At 38.4% G+C, this 13,147-nt stretch overlaps 1 long non-coding RNA gene across 1 annotated transcript in view; it reads left to right on the top strand.

Moving 5' to 3' along the window:
• Nucleotides 1–9,740, top strand: part of LOC120442708 — an 83,036-nt gene extending 73,296 nt beyond the window's left edge. The window contains exons 6-7 of the long non-coding RNA XR_005614884.1: nt 8,272–8,479; nt 8,602–9,740. This is a non-coding gene — a long non-coding RNA (uncharacterized LOC120442708). The remainder of the gene's footprint in view (nt 1–8,271; nt 8,480–8,601) is intronic.
• Nucleotides 9,741–13,147: the final 3,407 nt, after the last annotated feature.

Genomic DNA, 13,147 nt, shown 5'->3' with positions numbered 1-13,147 from the left:
CCTTTTTAAACAAACAATAATCTATGGCTAACAGAGCGTCGAATCATTATTGTCAGTGTTTTCACTGTGCTCAGTAAATTGAAAGCCCAGGACACAAATACATGGCTGTCTTAAAAATTTATATTGGAAATGGTTTTGATGTTGTACCCCACTGCAAACACTTTCAGCCTTCTGCAGGTCTCCTAGCAACAGCAAACAAAGGCAGGACCCATCTCAAGTTTCCCGTGGAGCGGCCAGTCCGGCGTGCCTTTGATCTTGACTGGGAAAATAGCTGAGTGGGCACTACTCGCATTTGTCTTTCATTTACTCCAGCACCCCCACCCCCTCCCAAAATGTTCACTCAAACAGCCAAATCTTTATCTGTCCGCAGCAACCAATACCCCTCTTGGATAATCAACCATAGCAAGAGAAGTCATTGATGCACTGTTTAGTCAAAATTGGACGTTTTTGTTTTGGAGCACAGCTGCTGCAGCTATCATTTGTGGTTCCATTGCAAGAAAACAAAAGTGTAAACCCAGATGGTTTAATCCAAGATGGTTTAACCCTTGTTTCCATTGTGTCAAAAGTGTCAAAAAAGACTTACCTCAAAATTTATGAACCTATGCCCTTGTACTTTTGAATGAAGCCGTTTATCTTCCATTGCAAGAAAATACAAGTGAAACCCAAGATTGCTTAAACCAAGATAGTTTAGCTGTTTTTGCAGTGTGTAAAAAAGGACTCACCTCAGAATTTATCGGTCCATGTCCTTGGACTTTGGGACAAGCAACACATGAAGCATCTAAAACATTTTGCAAATATTTTCAACTTTATAAACTCAAAGCATTTGTTTTTCATAAAAGTCCCAATACCAACAGGATACTAAGCGACCAACGGAGCTTATGTGGATTTTACAAGTCTCTGGGCTGACACAGTGCAGGAGAGTGCTCCCATTTAAGTTCAACATTAAAAGTCTAGGCTGCACATGGGAAAAAAATATTTAGGAAGTTTAATAATGCTTTCGAAGCAAGTCTTTGGAATCAAAAATAAATAACTCCCTCATGCTATGCATAAACATGACCAAGTAAATGCAACACATCTTAAGGCTATTTAATGTTATCTTACTCTGCTCTGCTTTCATCCAAAACAGCTCAGACAGCTCGAGAGATTAAACAAATTGAAGTGTTACACACTGTTTTGGTGTAATTTACTGTAATTGATGTTTCTATCTAGTGCCGAGGCCTTCTGAAGCAATTGCTTGTGTTTGTAGGAAGGCATACAACCCAGTGGGGTGTATTGACTGAGGCTGTTGACTAATACTGCTATATTGGCATGTTTTAATGCTCTCCCATTGTTTGACTAACAGACTCCGCTGTAAAGTTAAAGCACACCTTGCACACTGCAAAAAAAAAAGGATATCAGAGTGTGTTTTATCACTTTTTTCTATCTGAGATGACAAAAAAAAAAAAAAATCTTCTTTTGGTAGGTTAGCACATAGATGCTATAATGCTATAACCAACAATCTTTGCTCACATACCTTTTGTGATTTCATCCTTCTGTGATGGATACTCCTTCGTGCTCCCATTGCCATATTTGCCATATTTTTGAGTGTTATCTTCGGGTATAGTTACACTAACATTGTCAGTGAGAACAAAAAGGCTTCTGGTCTTATTGTTTGATATAGTTTTTCTTCCTCTGGTGCAATTTCCACAACCAAACTTCAGTTTCCTGTTTGAACATCCACACGTCTTCACATAATACGGATAGAGATCACTTCTGAAACTGTGGTAACACTGTCCTTGCATGGACAGACATTATTTCAGTATTAAAACACAGTTTTAAAATGAAAGCATATTACTGTGAATATAGCCTTCCAGTGCTTAGAAAATTCTTTACGTTTATGCTTATCAGAATCAGAATAATTTAAGAATCCCTAAGAAAATTATGTATGTTATCCTTGAAATGCAATAATCTCATGCAAAAATAATGTGTCCAGATCTCCAGTTACACCACATTGTGATGCATGTGCGGTCCATAAATGTACCACAAACTATGACAACCAACAACACACAAGTGATAAAAATTGGGACTTGATGAAGAACACGGTAGAGATCATGAATGAAGCTGTACAGCTATAAGAAGAGCGTTCCTTTTTCTTATACATTATCTTACTGTTCCAGGACTGTAACTCCACATAATATTTTTCCCCAGGACTGCTGAGTTTGCTAAATAACCACGTGTTTACTGACATATTAGCTAATGTCAGTGATATGCTTTGAAAAAAGTAAAAATGAATACATTTGCAATTTAAATTCATACATTTAATACAATTATAACAAGACGTGCAACAAAACTTGCTTAATGTACCAAAAGTAAAAGTGCAGAAATGGTTATATATGATGTTAACTGATCATATAGTGATGTATTAATCGCTACAACAGCTTGAATGTTTTGGATTTTTGGATATGATTTGGATCAGATAGATGATTAGTTCAAGAACATCATATGTTTTATTTGTAAAACTTAATTTGTTAAGTAACAACAAACCAAAGATTAAAAAAATGCAGTGTAATAAAAATACAATTTTAAATTGAAACGTGATGGAGTAAATATCAATAAAGAGAAATGAAATAAAGAGAAAACAAATAAAATGTAGAGTCATGCAATATAAGGCTTATCTTGAGAAATGGTGATTACATTATGTGGTGAAATAGGGAAATAGTTTTGATTGACAGTGCAGATGCCTTTGTAATTTCAAGACTAAAAGCAAACATTAGAACTTTGATTGTATATGTGATAAGTATATTTTGTAAGTATATTCTGATGCCAATAGTTTCACACTCAAAAGTCTAAACAAACACTGCAGGTCGTTTGGATTTATTGTTCCATTTAGACATTATCACAACAATGTCAGCTGAAATTTTGTAGATATACTTCTTCTTAGTGCAAAGGTACACTATTTCCAATTAACCTAAAAATGGAAAATAAATATTTTACCTAGTACTGTTTTGTTAGTTGTATTATCTCTCATTCCTGTTAGTGAGTTTTTCAGTGTCTTTAGCAACTGAAAAAAACTCTCAACAAAAATCATTTCATCTGTTATAGATGGTTGTTTTCAGGGAACACTTGTCCTAGCTGGTTCCTATTTTGGGTCGTCAAAGCAGAGGTTCTGTAGGAGTGCAGTTTTTCTTTCATTCCTTCAAGATCCTTTTATGGAAGCATGGAAGGTTTTTTTTATATTTTGGAATTGTAGGAAAAAAATGCCCCACCCTTGCCTTCAGCTGCCTGTATTCTCCTCTACAAACATGTTACACACTGAGAAGTCACAATATTTAATATATAGTCACATTTTTTCCAGCTTGAATAACAAAACAACAACAACAAAAGAAGTTGTGATCTAATACAGAAAATTTGAAGTGCTCAGATAAGGAGACCTTTACCTTTCAAGCTACCTTCTGACCTGGAAAAGCCAGAGTAACGTTTCGTTTCACATCTCACCTTCAAGAACTCTTTACTAGCTAAAATAGTTCTTCTGGGAAGAAAAGGAAAACATTTGAAGTAGATCTCTCTTCTGCCTCTTTCTCTTCCCCAAAAACCGATTTGAACCCCTTTTAGCATATTTATATATAGTATATTTCTGATTCAGAATCCTGTGCAAAAAGACTGTTATGGCATCAAGTATCATCACATTACCACTGACAAAAAATAAAGCATGTCTTCATGCTTGTCTACACCAAACCCCACTTGGAGTACCCTTCTGATGACTGCTTGTGCCAACTGACAACAATGTTGGGGTGGAAAGAATGTATTAATATCCTCTTGAGCCCTAAGCATGAACATTTACTGTCACCGTTATTTATCCGCTTATATGCTTACCAAATATAGGTGTCCTAAGAGGTAGTTTAGTTACTGGAAGCATTTCAGTATTTTGCCTTAATGTAGCAATGAGGTGGGACTCTCTGTGAAAAAGAATCATTTCTGTTTTCATTTAATAAAATTATCAGTTGAATTGCTTTTTTATTAACAGCAGCTTAGGGTGCAAGTTCATTGTGTAGGAGGACATTAGTGTATGAAAATAAGTTGCGATGTGTTTAAATGTAAAAACACACACTCGTACACACACCATCCTCAAAATTGCTTTCTTAGAAGCTGCAACTCACTTTTTGTGCACTTACTTTTTCAGATTTGAATCCAGATAAATTCTTAAACTAGTTTTTGGTACTTTTTATTATTTTCTTTTCATATTACAGTTTTAAGCATTTCTCGAGGACACGTGTTAATTGTTAACCTGCTTTAGATGACAGTGTTGGTTGTCTAGCTGGATTTCTGTTACCTTCTTTACTACAACAAAAGGTAGATATGTTTTCCACCACACTGTTAAAATTGTCAACTTCAATTGTACATCTGTCAGTGGAAACAGGATGTTTTTTTTTTAATGGTTCATCAGCTGATTGGATCTTGGGTCTTTCTGCCTTAAAGGATGGTATTTCTCCTGTCCTTTTCAGGATTTTGAGTGCCATGTCTTTCTTAAATAGTCAGAGTTATGTCTCCCACTCTGCCAGTCATGAATACTCTACTTGCCTGCTACCTAATAGCCTACTCCACCACCCTGTGCCCAGGAGATTTCATATGTTTTGTGGTTTCACACAATCTAACAAGTGCCCCATCTTGCCTGATCCTTGTTAATATAACACATGGCAGAATACAGTGAAATTCGCATGTGAAGAAAATTAATGAATCTTCTCAACAAACCAGTTTTGATCTTTCAAACCCAACTAGAGCCAAAACAGAAGCCCTCTTACTCTCAGAGGCCCAATGTGATGCTTTCAGTCCCTGTGGAATTTAAAGAGGGAATGAAAGCTGGCAAAGAAATTTCTCAGCAAAGTTGTCTTCTTCTCCTCTCTCCTAAATTTGCCAGTTTTCAAGAGCTCATCAGTGTTGGCAACAGGCTTGGGAAATAGAACCCTTAGATACAGATTAATTTCATCCTATAGTTCTCCCACAACCTGCCTCCTTACAAAATATGATGATGGACAGTTCGTTCATCCTAGGGAAGGTCTTTGCAGCCAGCCACCTTACTTGATGTGTTCTCCGTGGCAGGGAGGCAATCTGTAAACAACCAAAACAAAAAAAAGGACAAAGGGATGAATGGTCTAATGATGAGTGCAGGAAAAGGCATGTAAAACCTTTCTCAACATATCGCTCTACTGGCTGCAGCAGTGGAAGCCTCCAGTTTGGTTAACAAATACTGACTCAGCTTAGTATGCAAAACAAAACCTGGAGAGTTTTGTTCAAATGCTTAATCACTGACTTCAGTCAAATAGAGGTATTTAACAAGTTCAAAATTGAAATATTTCAAATATTTCTAATATCTCTACTTCATCTCATTGCCCATAGAGAGTGATGTGTGTTACTTTATATAAAAGTGCAGGAACACAACAATATGCTTTCTGACCTGTTTTGGCCTACAGCCTTCAATCCCTGGCTTCTCCAGTCTGCATCTCACATATCCTCGGGCAAGATACTAACCCCCATCGGAGTATGGATGTGTGTCATGTTAGATAGAAAGCTCTTACGTAGAAAGAGAAGAGAAAAAAGTGCTTGCGTGAATGGGTAAATAAGGCAAGTTGTATAAAGCGCTTTGAGTGCTCAGGTAGAGTAGAAAACCACTATATAAGAACCAGCCCATTTACCATAACTATCGTTCCAACCTCCATATTTTCTGTAAATAGTAGAAAGGCATCTATAAAATATGATGGTTATGATCTTGGATCACAGGTCTTTGTCTTGTGAGGGAAAAAAAAAGAAAAAAACCCCAAAGAAAAACATAAGTGAGCAAATATGGAACATAGAGATCGAGACCTGGAATCATTAGCGGTAAGCATGATATTGCTTTTCTGGCCCAATTAGTAATCTTAAGACATTAGCTCATGAACACCAAATTTATAATTATCTGGAAAGTAAATGTCATTTCAAATATTTCCTTTTAGAAGGGACAGCTATTCAAGATTCTCAGTGTCAAGAGCAGGGACAAAGCACCTGTCAGGGCACAAGGGTAGAGTGTAGAGAAGGGAAGGTTAAGGGCTGGGTGTATTTCTTTCAAGTCCTTTGTTTGAACCCACACTTTAATTTCAATCAGCAGTAGATTCTAAAAACTTCATATATAAAATCATGAGTGAAATCTGCCAAAAAAGCTCAAATTTTGCTGACTTTCTCCATAACCTTTTAAAAAGTTTTTTTTTTCTCTTTCCCCTAGAAGTTGTACTTCTACCACCATCTTTGCTGTTGGGGAATTTTTCTACAGACTCCAACTTGTGTCATGTCTGTTCCTTAAGATTTCTTTGGTTGGTGTACTTGTACCTAGGGCAGAGTTGTCTGGAAGCAGATCACGCACTGTGTTGCAGCCACTTTGCATACTTACTCATGAAATAAAGTGGGAGCCTTAAAGAAGAGTGCAATGTTTAAGTTCAGAGAACAAAATCATTTTACACTTAATTTACTTTTGTTTTCTTTAGTTAGGATCCAGATTAACACTCAAAAGACCCTCATAAGATTAGTGGATGCATTAGTCATGTAAGTTTAAGTTATGTACTTTTAATGTATTATTACTGTTTAAGGTATACGTGGTAATAGTTGTTGTCAGTATATAAATTATTAAACGGTTGTTGGATACTTCAGATATACATGTTGATAAATGTTATAGATACATAAATGATTAAATGGATTGTTGTTTTTCAGCATACATACTACCTCGAGATGCTATGGTCCAGGCATCCTTAAACGGACCTATAATAAGCCTCTAATGATCTACTTTAATTTAAATATCAAGATCAGAGGGAACTGTATTTTTACATGATATTAAATGTTTTATTTTGTGTTATATGGTATAAATATGCAATATTTCCTTTCTTTAAACAACTTACAGGAGGTGAGTGACCAACCACAGATGGTCAGATTCCCACTCAATCATTGTACCTGCATAATGTACCACTGTTGAGAGATAAGGGTGTTGGAGTGGGAAAGGGTGATTCAAACCATTGTAAAGCAAGAGTGGGTTGGTGTCAATCATTTGAAAACTAAAGAAATTTAATAAATGTAATCAACACAAGTGCATTTATTAATTTCTTCTTATTAATATTTCTAAAATAACACAGTGGCTATAAGGGGCATTTTATACCTATTTTAAATGCAGGTACACCAATAGAAGCAAGGTGTTACAAACAGGAAAATCTGGCAAAAATGTAAGTGTTGGACATTTCTAAATATATGTTTATTGAAAATATTATTGCATAAGTGGATCGGTGTATATAGACCCTCTAAGATAAATACTTTGTTACCATAGCACATCACTCTAAAATGTCAAACTTGCTTTTGACCTCAAAAAAACAAGTTTTACTAAGGTACTTTAAGGTATTTTCACTATGTGTGGCAGAAGGTTATTAGGAAAAATAAAAAGTATTTAAAAATCTTACTACTGAAAATTCTTGGGCCCTCTTTTGAAATAGATTGACTGGACTAAAAGGCCCCCCTACTGGGTATATAAAGAATGCTTAAAGCTTTCGTGCCTATTTAGAGTAATGCACAGACATTTTACACCATCTCAATCTGTCATCCTATATGTTGTGTACACATGGAAGAAATCAGTTTCTGTTTGTGCCATATAGAATCTTTAATATATGACATTTCTAGAGAGGGAAAAAAAACCCAACAACAACAATCATGGCACAGACGGAGTGGGGGTGGGGTGGCTCTCATTGGGGTTCAAAAGTAGAATGTAAGATGTCTGTCTTTGTCTAATCCAACACATTTTATTTTTATAACTGAGAAATCTGTTCAGGGACCCCAACATTTTTTTCCAACTGTCAGGGTGTCATTTGTCAGAAAAAAAAAAAAAAAAAAAACGTGAAACTGAATTCCCACCCCCATTCCTTCTGTATGTTATGAGGTTTTAGCTCTTTCAAAAATGCAAGGTGGGTGTTTGTATCAGATGGACACGTAGACACAGCGACCTTCCACGTCAAATACACACAGTGCTGTGTGGAGAGTACGGACGATCTCCTGACTTCCTCTTTTTTTGACAGTGTTATGCCCTTTAGCTTCATCCTCAGTCAGTAAAATATGACTTTAAGATGACGAAGCATTTGGACTATAGTGAGCATTGTCCCTCATGATTGAGATGTTAACCTTCAGGGCAACCCTTGCTCTTCAATATCTCATTTTTTCCTTCCCTCTTTTCTCTGTTCTCCTCCTCCTGCGTCTTCTTCGTTCCCCTTTACCCTGGTTTCTCTTCTCTAGCAGCCTGCACAGTGATGCTCTAAAGCCATTAGTGAGTCCTAGCACCGATAATGAAGCCACAGAGGTGGTCTGAGCCAGTATGGCATTGGCGCTGGAACACGGGAGGAGGGTAGATTAGGATAATTACCTAGCCATGGTGGAGCAATGGAAAAAAAACATCTCTGACTTCCTGCAGGCCTTGAACAGCAAAGGAACACAGTTCAATCAGGTGCGACACCAATTGCTCAAAAAAGAAAGAATAAAGCAAATTGAAAAATTAGTTCCAAGTATTTTTACTGAACATCGTGTGTATATTAGACTTTTTAAAATTTTTATTTTCTGTTTTTGCAGGTGTTCTCAACATCCCGCTCTTATGTATGTATGTGTTTATTTGTTGTTTGCGAGGCTGTGATTTAGGTCTCTCACACATACTGTAAGGACATCCTAAATATCCACGCTCACAGAGACTTTGAAGAGCCTATGAGGTCAGGTTTTAAATTATGGTCTGAACCCACACCAAGCTTTCTCCCTCCACTCCTGTAAATCCATTTTCCACACAATGCATTTCAAATCAAAGCGGCGTCACCATAACATGCCTTAGGAAACATTAAGCCATAGTGCGTTACTTTCATGTATGATAGCATAGCCTCTGTATGCTTTGATGTGCTCACGTTTTTTTTTAAATGCTTTATTAATAATAACACATTGGCTCCTTCTCACACCACCATCAGCTTCTGATGCACCTTTCTCTCCTCCTGAACAACATCCCTCACTCTTTCCATGCCTCAGGTGCGTCATCCCTCCCCAGCCCCTGAGCCGTGTTTTAGGATTGGCCCGTTTGTGTTTGGGAAGGAGATTAGAAGGAATGACATGGGCCTTGAGATGAAGAGAGTTACAAAGACCTATCAGAGGGCAGAGAGTACAGAGTGCAGAAACACCATTGGCTAGTGAGGAAATCAGACATGTCTTCATTTCTCCCAGCCATCCTCGCTGAGTGTCTTGCTTTCATTTCCTCACCCGAGGAGGGAAGCATAGGGGGGTGGGTGAGGATCAGGATTTGAGTTTCTGTTTGTGAGTGTAAGTGTGCGTGGAAATGTGTGTTTGCTTGCATGTTGTGTGCAGTAAACATAGAAATACAGAGGGATGAGCATGTAGACACTGATAGCACTCACCTCCTCCAAAGCTGGCCAAAATACAAAGCAGCCTGCGCATTCCTAGTGTTGTCCTAGCTGAACACTATGAATGGGATGCCTGATTCATAGACATGCAAGCTTATCTCCTAATAAATTGCTGCAGCTTTATCACTGGATGTTTTACATCTGTGTTTTAATGGCAAAAGTATCCCAAATCACACAACTGCTGTTGAGTATTTGCTGATATTTTCCTTCTGGCAAATTCAATATAATGCCTGCAATTTACTGGATCACTTAGCAGTTTGTCACAATAACATGTGTACTCCTGCACACAAACATCTGCTGATTTAATTTTCTTCTTTTGTGATATCGTTGTGTTTGTATACCTCTTTGATCATTCTTCAATCTTCTTGTTATGTAGTATGATTGAATCTTGTGTATTTTATTTTCTGACTTTGATTGATCCTTTCTTCCCTACAACTTCTAGAGTACATTTTTTTCCAAGTCATTCATCTGTGTTTATATTCAGTGAAAAATAAATAAATATGTATTAACACGCTGAAATAACTTGTTTCTGTCTTTATTGCTTTCAACATGTACTCTGTCATTTCCAAAAGCTTTTTGCTGATCTATATTTATTCCATTTATCAGGTGTGCACACGTGCCAATTATGCAGCGTTTTACATACTGATTTGACAGAATTTCACAGTGGAAAATCTTCCTAAAACACACAGTTTTGATGATGATACAAGGCGTTACTCAGTATGTTTCTGCTTGTTAGGATGCAGTTACTTGACTCTGGCTGTCTTCACAGTGATATGACTGGGAGCAATGGGGCTGAGCCCCAGCCTAATCTCTCTGCCTCGGCCATAATAGATCTGTGTGGTCTAAAGGCCCTCTGGGGGCACCTGGCTCCCCTCCCTGCCATCTCTGGCTGAATCGAGTGTTGAGGCCATCCCAGCGCAGAGACCAAGGGTCAGCTTCAAAGGCCTCCTGCCCCCTTCCTGCCACCTGGTGTTCCATTTCGGTCGAAGGGTGCATTTCCTTTCCAGTCCCTCCACCCTCTGTTGCCCTTCTCAGAACAGGTTAAGGACATGGAGCTGGTACAGCTCCTCCCTGTGATCTCCTTCAGCGTCCTCCCTAGCCGCCCACATGCGGAGACAGGGTGAGAGATCAGTCCCACCCAAACATCACAGAGTCACACCATCATTTGAAATATAAGTCTGCTTTTGATTTAATCGAAGCCCAACAATATATGTGTCTATACATTAAAATAATTTGGTAGTATATAGTGAAGGCTCTGCTACATTTTTATGAACTTGAAGATGTGTAAGGAACTTCAAATCTGTAAGTGCATCATTAAAATGTCCTGAGTTTAGTCATAGAGAAAAGAATTACTTCCACACAAAGAATTAATATTTATAGCATACCTTTTAATCAGATTATAACACAATATGTGTACATTGTTCCAACAGTTTTTCAAAGGTAAGAGCTTGTTTATAAAGGAGCATTAAATAAGTAAACTTTTTGGCGGTCACTTGAAACACATTTTATTATTAACTGAGCACCATATCATCTATGGTATGAATAACTCTCTCTCTTTCCCTGTTGGTCAAGTAACAAATGGCAGGACTATAAAACACACATTTTTATCTTCGTCGGGGCTGCTGGACAATAAGCTCCAAGAATACATATTAATCAATTGAGATTTTGAATCTTTTTATAAAGCCGGGCCATTTTTTCCCTCCAATACATTAGCAGATCTCAGTATGTCCGCTACTCTTGTGAACAGGGATGAGAAGGAGAAAGAGGGAGAGGAAATAAAGGTCTGATGAGTTTGGCAAAGAGAAGATGGAGGCTGAGACAGATGGCATGAAGTCTGCAGCACTCTGGCGTGGCTCGCCTGGTGCTAAAATCCTCCTCTCTCACATTCCAACAAATCCTACCAGGAGGCTGGGGAGTCTGTCACACCACTCCAAGTATCCACACAGCTCGCTTCACCCTCCTCCCCCACCCACTGTTGCCCCCCTCGTGCAGCCGAGCCTCTGGCCACTCTGTATCACATTTCTACTATTTTATTCTCACGTACGTATAGATTCACATATTTGCATATTTGCGGTAGGTCATTTGGACCTTTACAGACCTGGTAAGATAAGCAGCTCCAGGGGTGCAGATAAGAAGAGAGGCCAAGTGCACAATGAAGAGATGCGGCCTTGCTGTCACTGCAGTATAAAAACCTTATTCTGTAAACACTGGTGCAAATCATAAGGGAAAGGCTGTACCATCCATTTATATCAAAGGAGACTTAAGAAGCTTTTTGATTAGTTTCACCGCAGTCAGCATCAGCCAATGGTCTTGAAGAACAGCTGTGTTACCCAATCTCAGTCCGAACATGCTGCTCAGACCCTTATTTTAAGGCTTCCCATGGGTTTTACAATCCAAAATGGACAGTAGTTTGACTGTGATTACACATAGCACAAACTAACAACTGGATCACGGGCTCCACACGACATCTTCATCTCCAAATACTGTACTATTGGATTTCCTTTGAATTTCTGAAGCATGCTTTCTTTCACCATCTCAAAGTGGTTCATCTAATAAGAACAGTCTAATTTATTTTACACTATGCTCGCTCCCCATGTCTCTTCCTCGCTGTCTTTCTGCCTGCCTTCTGTTTGTTCTAATGAATGACTTCTGAAATGAGGTGCTGCTGTGAGGAGGTCACAGAGGGCTTCAAAATCACATTACTGTTAATGATAATAAAAAGAACAATCTGTGTTAAACCTCTTGGATGTTTTCTTTTCTCTCTCCATATGGAGAGAATGTTTCATCTGCTACTATTTTGAACATCGTCATGTTTGAAAGTCTCTGCAATTAAAATGCGCACTAAATATTTTCATTTTCATTTTTGGGTTTTTTGTGTGTTTTTCTTTTTTCTTTGCAGAAGAGTGTGTTCTGATAAAAAGGTATGCAGTGGTGCGCCATCTGGATTACAAAGTACATCACCAAGCACAAAAACATGGTGCAGCATAAGAAAATATATTCCCCACTGCAGCACTTTAAGGTTTACCAACAACTCCTAAATTTCAAATGCAACTGTACCGTTTTATAAACAAATGCAATAAAAGTAAAGTAAAGGTGACTTTACCTCCTTGTGTGTACAGACGTTACACTGCAGATCTAACAACCACGACTGATTTGCATCTTATCATATGTATAGTTGTAATTTGTATAATAGCAGTCAAATAATAACAATAATAACAATTTGAATAGCTTCTGAATAAGTTTTAAGACAAAACTCACAGCTTCAGGCAAATTCAAACAAGTTTCATCTTTCATGCAGGTTTTCGACACCAATGCATCATATGAGAATCTGACACCAAAGTGTTTGCTGGGGTTGTTTACGTGGATGTCATCTTCACAAACAGATCACCATCACCACAGAGACAGAGTTTCTGGCTGTCCTTCCTACGTGGCAGGGCAGCATGGCGTCCCCAGGCTCATTGGCACTGCAGCTGTCACCCACAGGATGGGAAAGTGGCAGGGTCGATGACTGCACGGCGTGGCTTCTGGCAGCATCCCTCCCTTCCTGGCCCGGTGAAAGGGCAAGGATAGGGAGCCCAGTCTCTCAGTGCATTGATCGAGGGCCAGCCCTCCATTAGCCACCGTTAGAGCTAAAGGTCAGCTAAGGCCAACGGATGGGTCCTGCATCCGCATCCTATGGAGTGACTCATTCTCACATCCAGGGATTGAGTCCTTGTCAC

Source organism: Oreochromis aureus, linkage group 2, assembly GCF_013358895.1.
Source record: "Oreochromis aureus strain Israel breed Guangdong linkage group 2, ZZ_aureus, whole genome shotgun sequence".
Lineage (NCBI taxonomy): Eukaryota > Metazoa > Chordata > Actinopteri > Cichliformes > Cichlidae > Oreochromis > Oreochromis aureus.
The sequence above is the reverse complement of the archived record's forward strand: the minus strand, read 5'-3'. Positions and strand labels throughout refer to the sequence as shown.